This window comes from Caretta caretta, chromosome 2 (genome assembly GCF_965140235.1).
Source record: "Caretta caretta isolate rCarCar2 chromosome 2, rCarCar1.hap1, whole genome shotgun sequence".
NCBI lineage: Eukaryota > Metazoa > Chordata > Testudines > Cheloniidae > Caretta > Caretta caretta.
This window is the reverse complement of record NC_134207.1, coordinates 192914199-192920921: the sequence shown is the minus strand read 5'-3', so window position 1 is coordinate 192920921 and position 6723 is coordinate 192914199. Positions and strand designations below refer to the sequence as shown.

Genomic DNA, 6723 nt, shown 5'->3' with positions numbered 1-6723 from the left:
AAGGCTAATGGTAGTGGGCAAGGGAAATTAAAAGCACAAGAGATTTTTTTTCAGAAGACATGATCAGTTAATTGGAGAGATATAGGAAGGCTGTGCCAGGGGCTGCAGAAGAAGAGACAAAATAGAGCACTAAAAGGTATTTTACATTGTAATATAGAACGGCTGTGGTGGGACATATCCTCTGCTGGTGTAGACTGCTATAGCCCCTTTAAAGGCAATGGAGCTCCACAATCTGAAGATGGACAACAAAATGTTATTGTTATAAGCTACGTGTATAAGTGACCAAATAGGTTATTTCAGCGTAAATTATTTTGCATTAGTAAAACCGTGTCCAAGGGCCAGATTCAGCCACATTGATGCATATCCGTTTTGAAACCCACTAACCAAATCAGCATAATTGCTTTTGGTTTTTGCACAGATTTATTCAGAAGCACCATAACGTCCAGCAAACTACACACGGTGAAGTAAAACACGTCATACATATCAAGTCAGTGGTAATAACAACAAGCTGTAAATAAACATGAATTATGCTATCAACAGCCACCATCCAGGCCTGCCTTCTCTCAGCAGAACATGTGCAGGGGTTGGAAGAGCCTAAAGCAGGCAGGCAGCACTCCTGGATGACATGCTTCATCTGCTCTGGCTATAGCTGCTACTATCTGTCCATTGTTTCCAGGGGTGCAGTAGCAAGCCATTTGACATCTGTACATACTGGTCAACCAATTGCCTCAGCGCTCACAGCATCCCTATCTTCTCCCAGGGTAGGCCTGCTTTGACTGTCTCTCACCCAGCAGGTGCAATTAGAGACAGAGATCCAGCACTGTGTGAACACAGGGCTTAATAACAACTTTAAAGAGAAGCACAAACCCTGCTAGTTTTCCTGGGGACAATATTTCTTGTGGCAATGAACGGTTGCACTCCATAATATACATGACTTATGTGTCTGCCTGTGACAGAGCGGCCAAGCCATCTATCACTGAGCAAGAATAGAACTAGCCATAAGCACAAGATATTTCTTGGGAGCCCAAGGGCTCCTGTGCAGATTCTCAGGCCACTCCCATCTCCACCCTCTGAAGCATGAATAGAAGGAAAGAAATGCTCAGTCCGATTTTTTCCTCCCCTCTCAGCCCCAGCAGCTTTGTACTCTGCATATCAGAAGCCAGGCCCCAGGCAAAGCTCAGCAGTGAGGACTGACTGAATCAGCTCCACAGGTAATGGATATATACGTACCCTATAAGTTGTAAGGCTCACTGTATTAAAGCAGGTTTCAGAGTAGCAGCCGTCTTAGTCTGTATCCGCAAAAAGAACAGGAGAACTTGTGGCACCTTAGAGACTAACAAATTTATTTGAGCATAAGCTTTCGTGAGCGACAGCATGCATCCGATGAAGTGAGCTGTAGCTCATGAAAGCTTATGCTCAAATAAATTTGTTAGTCTCTAAGGTGCCACAAGTACTCCTTTTCTTTTTGTGTATTAAAGCAAGCCACTCTGTTCATCTTTTCTCTCTCTAACTGAAGCTAGCACCTGCCTTTGTGTGTGTGCAGCTCTCTCCTTTTTGTTTTCAGCCAAATATCCCTTTAACCATATAGAAACCCAGTTCCAAATACCAGTTTGTGTGAGGTGGAATAGACTTCCCTGAGACAGCCTGGCACAGCTGTATTTCCAAGTACCAGGACAAGCTTTGGGGAGAAGGAGAAATAAGCATGGTACTTCTTGTACACACCCCTGGGGATGTTTTTTCTTGTGTACCCAGTGAAATGCTCTGAATATTTTTAGATCTCCAGATAGCTTTTTTTCATTTGTTGGATTTAGTGCCTGTTTGGGATGTTTCATTTGTTCTTCTGATAAATAAAAAGTGCAATTGTATCAAGTTTGCCCTGGGAGATTTTTTTCTCATCCTTTTCATGGGCAGTTTTCAGACACAAACTCCTCTCACTCACATGTAGCGGTGACAATTGTATGATTTAGCAGTATGATCCGGAATACGGGGCAGAGTATAGCTGCTCACTCAGGCTCTCTCTAGCGCTAGGACACAACAACTGAGGGCTGCTAGTCCTCCAACACCTTCCCGTAATCCCTCATTCCATGGCTTTTTCCTGCCCTCTACCTATTCCCTGATCAGAAGTTCCCTACCGCTGAGAATAGGGCTGTAATGACTTATTCCCCTGATTTGTAATGAAAGGAGGCACAGAGGTGATATTGCCTGCATTCTATCTCCTCTGCCATCCAGGGAGAGCATTCTTCACCTACTGCTACTCTTGAGACAGAGCTGGGAAACAGAAGTTCATGAATCATACTCCCAGCTCTAACATGAGCAAATCACTTAACCTCTCTACCTCAGTTTCAGTACTAGTGTCAGTGAGCTCATAACACAAACCTACCTCACGGGGGTGTTTTGAGATGTGAAGTACTGACGAGGAAAATTCTAATGAGTGTCACTACCTTGGCTATGGTGGAATGGGAGAAAGCTCTTGTCTGTTAGTAACAGTGGAAGGGAAATTTGTATTAAAGCTAACGTTAAAATTAGATAATACTCAGGTTAAGGAAAGAGTGTCTATACATCTGAGTATAATGCTTAAATTATCCAAAAGTACAAAGTTTGATTTAAAAGTCATACATTTCATATAGTACATAATCTGCAATATCCTAAAATAAGGTTAATACATTCAGCGATACAGTTAAAGAAGTAGCATAAATACAGTACATGTCCAGCAAGTAAGTGCCCAGTCCTGCAAGGCACCAAACACCCATGGAATTCCAAAGACAGTGACACATGCAGACTACCCCGGAGACCCCACATATAAAATGTAAACTCTTACATAGCGCTTTCCCTCAGTAGATCTCAAAGGACTTTACAAAGGACATAACTATACAAGAATACTGACATAAGTGAATTTGCAGACTTTCCCATTACTCAGCAGACACATCCGGTGACTTTGGTGAAATGGAAATGGAAGCCCTGTTTGTGGTACTAGTCCTGGCACCAAAGCATGAATGGGATGACTAGATAAAATACATGCATACCACAGGGAAATAGATCAGGAATTCAAAATGGGAATGCCCAGCATTTCTTAGCCATTCCTTTACTGTTAGGGCTAGATTCTGCTAGCTGATCCATGCAAACACATACTGAGACCCCAATCCTTCGTCTCTGCATGGGTACAAGTGGCAATAGCATACCAGATATAAAAATGAGAAAAATAACAGCATCCAAAATAAAGCATAGACATTGACACAATAAGTAGAGACAAGTAAAACCATCACAGCTAAAAGGACTCCATTACTTTCACACATGGCAGAGTTAGAGTCAAACAGGAATCCCGTCTCCACCAACAGTAAAGGGACATAATTACTGATATAAAACCAAGGAAGCTGCTAAATCAAATATATGTTACATCACATATTTTGTCATATGCATTACCTATAGAGAGAGTTAATCAGTTATTATCAGTAGTTAGATAACATCTTTATACCATATCTGATTCACACTGGCTGTGCGTAACCACAAGAACGTCATAGCACCCAGCCCAGACTCTTTGTCTGGAAAGCTCAGTCCTTAAAGGCACAGGCCCTAATCTCAGACTGGGGCCTAAGACACTACCATGTATCACAACCACTGTAGGAACACTGGTACCCTGTATTGTGCTATAACACTGTAATCCATTGATTCACGTTTGTTTCTTTTGCTTTCAATTTACAATAATATGTACATTCAAACTCCACCAAAGCTAAAGATGGTACATTTACACTGATAGGTGGGGAGATGATTGGCAGCAAGCACAACACTTTGTTACGATGTCAAGGATTTGGCAAGCTACCCGGTGGGAAAATAAATTCCATCACAACATACGGTTTCCCACTGACTGACATGCTTGTACATGACTGGCTCAATGCACAAACTGTTTTTGGGGTCTATCCATCCCATGCTGACATTTTGCATTCCCAGAGAATAGCAAACAATATGGCACCTTTTCCGCTTTTTTCTTTCGAGTGTTTCCAATACATTAGTTCAGTGCTCCCCAACTTGTTATTGTTACCCCACCCCAGTGATGGGTTGGTGGAGAGACACTCCCCCCACTCTGCGCCCCTCATGGTACATCCTGACGTACTTTGTCTCCCCTTTTATTCTCTCCACTCCCTCCTGTCGCTCCTCCCCACTCCCACTCGTTTCTTTTCCTTTGCGGTGTAGTTCCTCCCCCCCCCCAACCTATTGTATTTGGGATTTGTTCTTTCTGGTTCCCTTCCCCCATTCCCCCACTCAGCCAAAGGCTACATGCTGCTCAGGGTGTGGGGAGGATATGGCATCTACAGGGGCTGTGAGGCACATACTCTCATGGCTGAGGAGTGGGGAGCAGAGAGGAGCTGCCCCTCCTCTCCCTGGCTTATCCAAGCAGCGCTTCCCCTCATCCTTAGCTGGTGTGAGGAGATTGGGGTGTGATTGTTTCAGCTTAGGCCCAGCCTATACAGTTTGTACCAGTATAACTATGTGGGTTGGGGGTGGGATTTTGCTACCAAAATCATTATACCAGCACAACCCCTAGAGTGGATGCAGTTACACTAGGATAAATGTGCCTTTTATAGTATAGCCTCTCCCCCGCCACACCATCACGATACTGAATCAGCCCTTTTCTACCAGTATGATGGTACCCCGACTAGAGGCTTGTACCTCTTTAATTATCATATACTGGTGTTGATAAAGCAGTATGACTTTTGTGTCTAGAGAAGCCCTTACTTTAACCACTGAGTGAGCACAGAAAGGCCTGGGGTGGCAAGCTGTAGCCTCAGCCCATGGCCCTATGCCTGTCAGCAGCTCCTAGAGCTAGTTCATTAAACGGCATTGCAGAAGGAGAGAAGGAAGGCAGGTGACTTTCAAGGACTCATTAACCCATCTGCGTGGAAGCACATTTTCAGTGCATGTGTGGGGGAAGGATCCAGGGAAACATGCAGCTTCCTTTGCCCTCTGTCCTTCTCTCCTCTGCCTCCTCCCAAAGTCCTTTGGGGCCCAACCCCAGGTTAGAAGATGTGAGTTAGTGAAAAGATTCTACCTTAGAGTTTGAATTCACATGTGTTTTTGTTTTTGTTTTTGTTTTTTGGTAAAGGCTCCAGGTAAGGAGGTCTCTTTCCAATACACGACCTCACTGCCTGTGTGCTTGCCCACCTATTAGGGACTGGAACTTGTGAACCCTACTCACAAATGTAGTGCTGCAAGTGAGGGCTACTCATGGGGGCAAGGAGTTGCAGGTTTGGGCCCGAGGTGACTAGTTTTTCTAAACATGGGCATAATCACCAAATTAATATTTAATTTCCCATGGAAAAGCTTTACGTCCAGCCGCTCAGAGCATTTGAATAGATTAGTTATGTTGAAGAGGGCACTTGCTTTGTTATTTGCATATTAATTTCTTTGCCTCTGCTCAGGTGGCATGAATTAATAGCTTTAGCAACCATGGCACAAAAGAATCAACTGGGGGTGAGAGAGTGGCTGGGGATGGGGAAGGCTGCTGCCTTACCAATAAAGCATGGAGTTTATTAGGAAAGGGATCAGATGTCAGACTACCTGAACTCAATGAGGTGTGTTAATGAATCCTGGTAAAGCAGTAACTGAAGAAAGGAAAGATGGGCAGGAATTCACAGATACTTAGAGCCAGCTCTTCAGTGATGGATCTTTACATATAGCTCCACTGTTTTTTTGTTTTTTGGGGTTTTTTTTGGTGAAAACTGATCTTTATTTTCCAGAAATATATAAACTTATTCTCTCATTTCTCCATCTTCTTCTTCTTCTCCTCTGATGTACAGGACAATGTTACATCTTATCAGAACTTCACCAAGGTGTCCTGACAATGCAGCATCTATGTATTCTTCTGTGTTTGCAAGCTGCATGTTCATGTAGCCGTCGACAGACACCAGGTAGCCCTTGTACTCCATCCCCCACTTCAGCTTCACCATCACTGGCTTCCCTGTCAGCCCGTTCAGGAGGGGCTTGGGGTTCAGCGGCAAGCTCATGGTAATGCGGCCTGGCACAAGGCAGCGGTAAAAACAAAAATTACTCGCAGGGCCGCACGTGCACCCGCTGGAGTCTAAGAGAAAGGCAGGAAGTGACGCCCGCGCCTCCACTGGTTGCAAGACAGTTACACCTGTCCACACCAGCTGAGGATTTGACCTTCAGGGTGTGATTTTTCAGAGGTGCTGAGCACCTGCAGCTCCCACGGGAGTTGAGGGAACTCCATGCTCGTGAAAAATCAGGCCCACGCTGTTCCTTTAGGACTTAATCCCACAGACTCTTACCTCAGACATGTAATCCCCTGGATTTTGCTGGGATTGGGCATGGGAGAAATTGTTATTGTAGTAAGGGGCTGCAGGATTGGGCCCTTGAGGAGCAGGTGTCTCCTGGCTGTGGCTAGGATGTTGATCTGGGCAGCCTCGAGCAGTGAGGATGGCAGATCTTAGCCAGAGGAACAGCAGAGCACAGTATGTGGTTACGCTTCTGGTACACTGCATCTTGCCATGTTAAATCAAAGCCTTTGGTCAGTCAGTTGTGAGTTAACCGTGTGTGACATGAGCTATCAAGACAAGGGATTTCTTTTAAAGTCACCTAGAAATAGTCCCCTCCACCCCAGTGTGTTCATGGTTTTTGCTTCCTAAATCTTGATCAAGGGCAGGCCCTTCCCCATTCTGTTAAATGAGTCCGTTTCATGTGGCTTTTCAAATTACTCTTTTGTGTCTTAAT

The 6723-nt window shown here is 44.5% G+C and overlaps 1 pseudogene; it reads right to left on the bottom strand.

The window, feature by feature from the left end:
- Positions 1-5729: 5729 nt before the first annotated feature.
- On the bottom strand, positions 5730-6105 carry LOC125631680 (small nuclear ribonucleoprotein F pseudogene; annotated as a pseudogene).
- Positions 6106-6723: the final 618 nt, after the last annotated feature.